The following is an 11,035-nucleotide window of genomic DNA, read 5'->3' on the forward strand; positions in this document are numbered from 1 at the left end:
CAGATGTTTTGGGGTGCCGAATATAAGAGCCGGGTACTATTGGGGAATCCATCCATTGGTGAACAAACCCAGATGCGGAGCCTACTTCCTGGGGTTTACAGCCCTGTGGCCAATCAATCCTAAGATCACACTACTGAAGACAAAGTGAAGGAAAGCAAGGCAAGGCATTCCTGTGGCGGGGCCAGGAAAACCCAGAGGTCAGCATGTGAAGTTTGGGGAGGAACTAATTTAGTGAAGAAACAAGTAAAGGGCATTGTAGACAAAGGAACCACATGTAGCAAAGACCTTGTGGTCAGAAAAACTAAAAGGAGGTCAGGAAGAGGACAAAGCAGGGAGCAAGTGTGGGGAGAATGGGACGATGTAGTAGGCAGGGTCTCAAAGACTATCTTAAGGATCACTGGGCTGCTGTAGGAGCACAGGAAAGGGGGGGGCACTTCCCTAACCTGACCAGCCCAGACCCAGAGCCATCCTCCTTTTTGGGGCTCCTGTCCTTCCCAGAACATTCTCTCTACCAACCATTACTCTGTTCCAGGCCCTCTCTCTACCAACCATTACTCTGTTCCAGTCACTGTGATAAGCACTTTACTCATGCATCAACACTTTGGAATAGATTCTATTATTAGTGTGCCCATTTTACAGTTGAGAAGACTAGGCTAGGTACTATTTTACCCTTATGATAATTATTTCTATCTGAGCTTGTTTCCTCCTTGGGAAGACCAGACCTGATCTATCCCTACACCCAGTAGAGGGCCAGGGTCACAGTGGGTATTCAGGAAATACTGGTTAAATGAACAGAAGTCCCAAGGGGGAATGGAATGGGACAACATTGGGGTTCCCAAGCTCTAGATTCTGGGGAGATGCTCTTGGCCTGTGAGCAGCTGAGTAGGGACCTCCACTCACATCACTCTCCAGCTTGAGTCATCCATCTATGTGCAAGGCTCTTACCCTTTCCTAGAAAGAACAAAGCCAGAATTCCCAAGTTCACCCTCTTCTTTCTCTTTGCCTCTCCCAGCTGCTGTCCAAGCCCCTCTACCAGCCACAGCAGACTCCCACCCCAAGGCTTTCCCCTTTTTCAACCATCTAAGGACTCATCAGGCCATTTTTTAAGGTTACTTTATTCTTTTTTTTTAAGTAAACTCTACACCAACATGGGGCTTGAACTCATGACCCCAAGATCAAGAGTCGCATGCTCCACTAACTGAGCCAGCCAGGGGCTCCCAGATAGGCAATTTTTGCTCTATGGTCACAAGGGCTGCCAAAACTTCCTTGTCCCAAAGGGCCTGGTACTCTGGTGCTAAGGGGGAGAAACTGGGACAAGGAGGAGGACTACTTTTTAGAGTTGTGTCCCCCTCCCTACCTCTCCAACAAGCCAAATTTTTTCCTACCTCAGGACTTTTGCACACTCTATTTCTTCCACTTGGAAATCTCAGCCAATTCTCCAGGCTAAATGCTATCCATCCTTCAAGTTTCAGCTTAAATATTACTTCCTCCACGAAATCTTCACTGACTGCCCCTCCCAACTAGAGTAAGTGCCCCTGATAATTTTTCTCGTGGCATCAGGTACCTCTTCTTTACAGAATTTCCACATATTTATTTGTGTAATCATTGGATTTTTGTGTATCACCTTTACAAGAGGTCTTGTGCATTTCTGTACCCCCATCTTAGTACAGTCCCTGGTGCTGGATGAGTAACTGAATAGGAAGTTCAAGTCCAACTTTGGTGAGCTCCCATTTTGATGAGGAAGACAGATGTCGCTTAACATAGGGCCTAGGAATCCTTTTAAGCAACTATCACCCTTTGCATAAATTCTGCAACCACATCTTGTTTGGAACTGAAATACTAGTTGCCAGCTCCACCCCCCACCTTGGCTTTTGGCTAAGTCTACCCAACTCCTTGGCATTGCACTCGGGGCCCTCCCAAGTCTGGTCCCACTGTTTTATTTATTTCCATACTATTTCCCTCTGCTAAGGGCATACTATTTCCCTCTGCTAAGTCCATCCCTATCCCCACCCCAATGGTGTGCTCCAGCCATACTGGGCCGAAGGGAATTTTTAAAAACTGCATCCCACAGTGTTTTTTTTTTTTTAGTTCCTCCCAGGTACAGAAATGCTCTGGTGGAAAGCTGCAGCTATGGTGGAGGCAAAAGACAGAAAAAGAGTCCCCTTGGGGCGCCTGGGTGTCACAGTTGGTTCAGTGTCCGACTCTTGGTTTTGGTTCAGGTCATGATCTCGGGGTCCTGGGATTGAGCCCCAAGTCGGGCTCTGTGCTCAGCAGGGAGTCTGCTTGGGATTTTCTCTCTCTCTCTCTCTCTCCCTCCGTCTGCCCCTCCCCTGTTCCTGCTCTCTCTCTCTCTCAAATAAATAAATCTTAAAAAAAAAAAAAAAGAGTCCCCTTGGGGCGCCTGGGTGGCTCAGTTGGTTAAGCAACTGCCTTCGGCTCAGGTCATGATCCTGGAGTCCCGGGATCAAGTCCCGCATCGGGCTCCCTGCTCGGCAGGGAGTCTGCTTCGCCCTCTGACCCTATCCCCTCTCATGTGTTCTTTCTCTCTCATTCTCTCTCTCTCAAATAAATAAAATCTTAAAAAAAAAAAAAAAAGAGTCCCCTTAACCTCTCCGAGCCTCACTTTTCTCATCTATAAAGTAGAGGTACAGGATTGGGGTGAGGGTTTGGCCAAACAGCAGAGGCTCTGCCAACCAAGAAAGGCTCTGTGAGCATGAGCTACTATGTGGGGATGAGTAAGACCATCGCTCTCTTAAAGGAGCTCACAATCGAGAAGCTGGGAAAGATATGTAAATGACCAAGTGCATGAGCAAAATAATTGCTAGGAAAACATGCGTGCTGCTACGAACTGCCTACTTTTTTTTTTTTTTAAGATTTTATTTATTTATTTGACAGAGAGAGAAATAGCGAGAGCAGGAACACAAGCAGGGGGAGTGGGAGAGGGAGAAGCAGGCTTCCTGCAGAGCAGGGAGCCCGATGTGGGACTCGATCCCAGGACCCTGGGATCATGACCTGAGCCGAAGGCAGACGCTTAACGACTGAGCCACCCAGGCGCCCCGGACTGCCCACTTTAAGAGTTTGCTTGCTGTCTCTGCTCTCTCATGGGAGAATACAAGTCAGCGGTCTGCAACCCAGGAGAGGGTTCTCACCAGGACCCGACCATGCTGACATCCTGATCTCCGACTTTCAGCCTCCCGAACTGTGAGAAATAAATCCCTGTTGTTTATAAGCCTCTCTGTCTAGGGTGTTTGGTCAGAGCAGAGCCCAAACTGACTAAGACACATGCCAGGTGCACATGAATTGCCCCCATTGAGGACACTGAAAAAAGCATGGAAACTTGAAAGGCATCTAAAGGGGTGTCCCCAGTGGCCTCCCTAAGTGAGTGGTTTGAAGAGATCAACTCTCACTTGAATGTGAGCATTCTGGTCTATCTATCTTTAACCGGCAGTCTCATTTCTATGGTCACAACTCATAAATAATCCTATTGGCTACCATTTATAGAGAGCTTGCTATGTGCCAGGCACTGGGCCAAGTGCTTTGAGGAGTATCTCATTTAATCTTCAACAGCCCTCTAGGCGTGAGGTTCTACCATTAGTATTCCATTTGCCAGAGACTAGGTTAGCTGCCCAAGCCAGAGCTGGGATGCCAAGCCAGGTGTGTGTGACTCCAAAAGCCAGTCCCCTGACTACCACCCTACGCCGCCTTTCAGAGCGAAAACTAGAAAGTCACCCCCCAAAACACAAGAACCCATCACTTCTGTCTCTGCTTAGCAGAATTTCTCCACTGTGGAGGGTGATGAGTCACTTGGAGCCCAGGAGATTCTTGAATCCGACCCTGCTCTTGGAGCAGAGTAGACACAGCCCTCCACGCCTGGGTCACCAAAGGGTTTGGCTCTCCTTGGGGCTTGTCACCATCCTTGACATCAAGGGAAAAAAAAAACAAAACAAAAATGGATGGGAAATCCTAGGCCAATCTAGGGCATCAGCAGGCGTTAGCAGTGGAGAAACAGAAATCACTGAAGGAGTCAGAGCAGAAAGGAACTCCCTGGGGAAGCTATTAACAATTTAGTATGTGGGAATGTGGCTCCCACCTGCCAAAGAGACAGATCTGCCTGATGGAAAATACTTTGAGTGAGCGAGTGAGCGAGCGGGCAGCTCCCCTGGGCTGCCTTTCAGTCTGGCTTCATCTGCAAGCCCCGGGAGGGCAATGACCTTAACCATAAACATAAAATAATAACCACTTGCATTTGCAAAGCACTTCTGACTTTCCAAAGCACTTCCAGATTGATGACTTCATCTTATCTTGACACCATCCAATTATAAGGGGAGGTCAGGTTTCATTATCTTCTGTTTCTAGCTAGGAAGACAGACATCTAGAAAGCCTGGGTGAGATGCCCAAGGATACACAGAAGATCAGTGAAGGAAACAGGGTTGGCACTTTTCCATCCAGTTACCCAAGCCAGAAATCTGTGAATCCTTGACTCCTCTCTCTCCTCCCCTCAGAACCTCACCTCTAAGCAATCACCAAGTCCTGTCCATTCTTCCCAGATAACGCATGGAGCCTGCCACTGATCTTCATCCTTACTAGCATCTTCCCAGTCTGACATGCCGAAATCGCTTCTGAAACAGCCTCCCTGTATCCAGGCAGTACTGTGGTCGTAAGCATTCCATGCCTTCACCTCTCTCTCTCTCACCAGCCCCTTGTACCACCTTCCCCTTCACATGCCATCCTCCAGCCAAAATAAGCTGCTGGTGGTTCTCCAAATAACCTGCTTCTCCCACCTCCAGATTCATCTACGTGGTTAAGCAGAGGGGGGTGGTTTGGGGTCAGACTGGTTGAAATCCCAGCTCAGCCACTTACTAGCTGTATGACCTTGGGTGAGTCATTTAACTTCTTCCATAAGCTTCATAAAATGGGGACAACAAAAGCACCTGCTTTACAGCACCCAGCATGTAGGCAGGGCTCAATATGTGTTAGCTACTGCTGTGACCATGGTTCCTCTGCCTGGAACATTCTACCGCAGGCTCCCCAGGCCCTTTGTCACCAAACCCCCTCCAACACCCCCATCACATCTCAGCTGAGATGTCGTTCCCTTCCCTGCTCCTCCAGATTAGTTTCTATCACACATTGTCTGTTCCCTGGAGGCACATCTCCCTCCCGGGAGCACAGTCAGGTCCTGGGTTCCTAGAAGACCATCCCACCCAGATGTTGCTGGGGAGGCTTGGGTCTGTCCAGAGGAAGAGGGAATGGAGTGGAAGAGGGAGGGTGGCCACAGCAGGAGAGGACTGGACTCCCTGAGAAGGAGAGGACAGAGGAGGTTGTAGGTTTCCTGGGTGAGGACTTTGATGAGTCGTAAGTAAGAGCCTGGAAAATTTCTGCAACAAGTTCAGAGTCAAGGGAGGAGAGATAAAGGCTCCTGCTTTCAAGTGGACCCTGAGGTCTTAAACAAAAGCATCTCAGGGGTGACCTGGATGGATAGAATGCCAAAGGTCTTTGCCTCATGTTTCCTGGATCCTGCAAACCTCAAGGAAGGAGAAGGAAAGCTTAAACTATCCCCCTACCAGGCCCTCTCCTCTCTGACACTGGATTTTCCCACAGCCTTGGTGGATGGGGGCAGGGGGTGGAGTTTGTTTTATTTATTTATTTTTAAAATTGTTTTTGTAAGGAGGAAAAGCACATACCTGTTAGAGGAAACATCATGAGGCCCAGACCAGGCATCGACAAAAGACAGATGAAAATCACTGTCTTCGGAAGAAGGAAGGTGACAGGGAGAAGCTGAAGCTGCAAAATCTCCCACCGCCTCCTTGCACCCGGGATTAGACCCCTGTCCGGACACTGCCACCCACCTGCCCAAGAACCATGTCTTCCCCTTATTCTCTGCAACTGAACTCTGATCAGGGGTAGGGGTGTTCCCTGGATTTTGGGAAAGGGAGCTCCTTCCCCACCTCAGGGGGTGAACTAACCTAAACAAAATATGTAAATTATGGCAGTCTTTAGTAGATTGCAAAATGGTCACAATTCTTCATTCCTCTTTGTGTCTATACTCTTGGCCATGGGACCTTATGGCTCTTTCGATCAAGCAGTGGAGTCCATTTCCTACCCCTGTACCTGGGTCAGCTTTGTGACTTGCTTTGCCCAAAAGATGGGATGGAAATGACAGCATGCCAGCTCAGAGTTTAGGATCTCAAGAGGCCTTGCATCCTTCCATCCAATCTCTTGGAACTCTACCACTGCCATGGAAACAAGCTTGGGCTAGCTCTCTGGATAAAGAGACTCATCACCCCATCACCCCCATCTGACAACCAGCCAACACTAGGCATGTGAGTAAGACCATCGTAGACCAGGCAACCCACAACAGACCCTACAGTTGACCACAGGCACAACAAGACCAGCCGAGATCAGCTGAGATCAGCCCAGGCTGACTCAGATCACAGAACTACTCAGCTATACACAGACAGCTGATGGACAATAAATGGTTGTGGTTTCAAGCCACTAGGTTTGGGGATGATTTGTTAAGCAGGAGCCACCATAATACATACTTCCCTACATCATCCTGCATCCTACGGGTGGATATGTAACCACCAGATGTAAAAACAAATCTGCTGACAGGCTTTCTTTTCCCAGAATGAAAAGCAAAGGCCCATCAGAAGAAAACTGTTTGCCCAAACCACCTTGGGATGCTGATATGATGCCTGGAGCTGTAGCAGCCATCCTGCAATCATGCAGTAAACATGACAATGAAAAGCCAGTATGGTGAGGTTGTCAGTGGAAAGATGGAACAAGCCTGGGTCTTTGGTGATGCTGTTGAGTTCTAAGTACACCAGCTCTGGACTGCCTGTGTCAAGACCTCTGGTGTAAGCTACTCCTAGTCATGTCCTTTGGTTACTTGCAGCTTAAAGCTTTCCTGAAGGATGCATCCATGCGTGGGTAATATCCCAAGAAGAGTGACACTGAAATAAATGAACACGGTTTCCTGGCATGAATGCATATTTGTTTTGAAACTGGGAGGTGGAAATCTGTGATTAAGAGTATGGACTCTGCATTTGAAGACTGGGTCTGCCACATGCTAGTTAGGTGACTCTGGATAAGTTTACCAGATTCACCAAGTCTCCATTTCTTCATCTATTAAGAGGAACTGCTAATATAACACATCTGATAGGATTATGAAGAAGATAAATAGGGCAATGCAAACACAGAGCTTGCTGCAGTTCCTGACACAATGGAAACATTTGATAAGCTCCCATCCTGGCTAGTACTGTTACTACAAAAACCTTCCTTTCCCAATGTGAGGCAAAGTGATTCCCAGACCAAGACGGAGCCATCCCTGGGATCTGGCCAGTGTTGGGTCCATGTACTGAACGGTGAGCTGGGTCCTGCCTAGAGTTAATTCACAAGCGTCAAACTGCAGGATTAGCTTGTTTAGGGGGTGGGGGGGGTGGATGCTGAGGGGCAGGGTAGAAGGGACTTGAGTGAGAGCAGCAGGGAAGGGACAGTGGCTGGGAGGACAGTGTGCGACAGGCTGAGTTCCCCAGCCCAGAGCCAACTAGAGCTGCATGAATAGAGGCCGAGGTGTTACACAAAACAATGGGCCTCTGAGGCGTGGGACTCCAGCAACCCAGGCAGTTGAGTGTGACCTTGTGGGGAGAAGGGCCTTCTGGGGACTTCTACTCGGAGAACATGCACAGTGCCTCAGCTGCCTGCCTCCTGGGGGACAGTGAGGGAGGCACAGGATGGCAGAATGAACACACTCTGTCTCCTGTTTTATCTATCAAGCTGTCATTTTCCTTAGACAACAAATCAGCTCTTGCTTTGCCTTTCTCCACTTTGTTTTCTCTGCTCATTCCCTTCAGCTTCCCACCTCATACCCAGCCTTCTCCTCCCTCCATCTGGAGTTCTCATTCCCTCGGCTGGAATCCCTAATGCTACCCCCTGCCTTCCGTCCTCCTCCTCCATCCTCGGTAATTACTCTCTGGAGCATGGAAGCTGCCCATCTCTCATCTGCACACTCTGATGCTGAGTATTAATAACTGCTTTCAGTTGACCTTGTCAGATGGGTACTCCCTCCTGGCAAGTCCTACTCTGCCTCTTCCAAGGTATCCTTCTCCGCCTCCCATCCCTGTCCTCCCCTCCCCAGCCTCTCCCCACAAAGCCTGGGCAAAACCCTGAACCAGAGGGAGGTGCTGGGGAGCCAAATGAGTGTCCACAGCCCCAGCCCTCATGGAAAGTTCCTATCCTCAGAGGCATCTCTCTCTCCTTAAAGGGCCCTCAGGCTCGGGGTGCTGGCCTCCTGGCTGGGCCCCAGGGCCATCTGGTAGCGAGGCAGGGAGGTGTGGTGAAACAGACAGATTTAGGGGCCCTGGTACTAGCATTCTATCACCAGATGCACAGAACTGTAGAACTGGAAAAAAAGCTTAGGCATCGTCTAGTCCAACCCTCCTTCGGTTTACAGAGAAAGATGCTGAGGTGCAAAGCAGTATAAAGGGACTGACACACAGCAAGTTAGTAGCAGAATCAAGATCAGAACCCACGTCTCCTGAATCCAGTAACAATGCCCCTTCTCCCACCTTGGGCAGGGTGACCTTGGGCAACGGCCTCATTCATATGCCAGGCACTGTGTAAAGCACTTTTATGTATATGATTTGATTTAATCCTTCACATAACTCTTTCAGGGGAGGAGGGGCACAATCCCCAGTTTACAGATGAGGAATCCAGAGCTCAGAGCAGTTTGGGAGCTTGCTCAATGTCATGTAGGGGCTGAATAGGAACCCAGGTCTCTCTGAGTCCATAGACCCTCCTGGCCAAGGCACAAAATCTCTCTGTGAAACTCTAAGCACTCCAGGCCTCAGTTTCCTCACCTGTGAAATGGAGCGATTGGACTCCATGGCCCCAGACCCACCTGAAAGAAATTTTGAGGAGAGGCAGCCTGTTTGCTAGTTGTCCGCATTAGTGGGAAAATTTGTTTTCCCCATTTGCTTCAAAACAGCTTGCCCCCAGGTTTACACTGAGAGGAGCCTAGGGAAGGTGCCATGGCAACCACAGAGACTCCTGAGAGCCGAATTCGCCTGAGTTGGCCAGACTGGCAAACTGAGTGACCTGAGTCCTACAGCACCCCAGGGCGTCAGGGCAGAGCCAGCAGGAGGGGCTGAGCAGCCTGAGATCCTGGCTGGGCAGAGAGAATATGGGTCTGCAGCCTGAACACAAGGCTCTGTGGTCGGATCTGTGACATAGAAAGTTGGGGATCCTGAGCCAATCTCTTCCTCTCTCTGAGCCTCAAGGTATTTTTTTGTCTGTTAACCCACAGAATATACTCAAAATAAATAGCAGCTGCTATTATTATTATCAATATCCAAATTTTTAAAAAAGATTTTGAGAGAGAGAGAGCATGAGCAGGAGGGGTTGCAGAAAGAGAGGGAGAAGCAGACTCCCTGCGGAGCAGGGAGCCCGACATGGGGCTCGATTCCAGAAGCCTCTGATCGTGACCTGAGCCAAAGGCAGACGCTTAACCGACTGAGCCACCCAGGCGTCCCTAATACCCAAATTTTGAAGAGTTGGATGCCCGTCAGTTAATGAACTTGAAAATGCTTTATAGGGGCGCCTGGGTGGCTCAGTCGTTAAGCGTCTGCCTTCGGCTCAGGTCATGATCCCAAGATCCTGGGATCGAGCCCCGCATCGGGCTCCCTGCTCGGCGGGAAGCCTGCTTCTCCCTCTCCCACTCCCCCTGCTTGTGTTCCCTCTCTCGCTGTGTCTCTCTCTAATAAATAAATAAACAAAATCTTTAAAAAAAAAATGCTTTATAGACGGCAGCACCACACAAGTGCAAGAGATTGTCATCACTCAGGAAGAATATTCACACTCCCCTGGCTGTGTAGAACCCCTTACTTGCATATAATAATTGAACCGAGCACTTTCTATACAAAAGACAGGCTAGACACTACGTTTGGGGAGAAGCGCAAAGATGAATCATACGCGGGTTTTTACACTCTAGAAGGTGACATGTAAGGGAGGCGGCGGTGAGTGGTGTGAGAGAGGGTCAAACAAAGTCGTCGGGGGCTCAGAGAGACCCCCAGAAGCCCCAGCACACCGGCCTCTGGGCTGCTCCAGCCACGGGGACGGACGCACCACCCCGCAGCTCCTAAATTCTCAGGTTCAACACTCAGCCTGGCGCACAGCGGACAGGGTGACCGACTGTGCCGGTCGGCCTGCCACTCTCCTGGTTTTTCCACAGAAACCTCTCAGTCCCGGGGAAACCGGCACGGCCCGTCACCCTCACAGCAGCTGCCAGAGGCCGTTTTATGGAGCTAAGCAGTATTCCAGCGCCAGCCACAACCGGGGGTAGCGCCTGAGGCCCCACCCCGCCGTCCTGGGAGGAGGGAGCCTGATTGGACCTGCTGAGGTCAGGTGATCACTCAGGGCCAATCAGCCGTGGCCGCCGCAGGACGGGCTCCCGCACCGAACATGGCCGCCAGGGGCCCGCAGCGCCGGGCGGGGTAAGGAGCGGGCGGGGTCGTTGACTCCATGGTCCGGGCACATCCCCCCAAAGGTGTCAGCTATGATTTCTGCCTCCCCGCCAAAATAACGAACTCTTCGGAGAAAGGCCCAAGCCCTGGGGCGCCTGGGTGGCTCAGTCGTTATGCGTCTGCCTTCGGCTCAGGTCATGATCCCAGGGTCCTGGGATCGAGTCCCACGTCGGGCTCCTGGCTCAGCGGGAAGCCTGCTTCTCCCTCTCCCACTCCCCCTGCTTCTGTACCCTCTCTTGCTGTGTCTCTGTCAAATCAATAAAATCTTAAAAAAAAAAAAAAAAGGCCAAGCCCTATTTATCCTTATATGCACAGAACCTAGCACATGCCTGACAAAGTATGCAATACACATTTGTTTGGTTGTTTTTGTTTTTTTTTCTCTGTTCTTCTAACCCATCAAGCTTGCTCAACCCTATGCCTTGGCACTTGCCTCCACCTAAAACGTTCTCCCCTCAGCCGCCAGGTGGCTGGGGTCTCTCCTCAAACACCAGCCCTGAGCTCCAATCTACAAGACACCT

This window comes from Mirounga leonina, unplaced genomic scaffold (assembly GCF_011800145.1).
Source record: "Mirounga leonina isolate KUSES-001 unplaced genomic scaffold, KU_Mleo_1.0 Mir_173, whole genome shotgun sequence".
NCBI lineage: Eukaryota > Metazoa > Chordata > Mammalia > Carnivora > Phocidae > Mirounga > Mirounga leonina.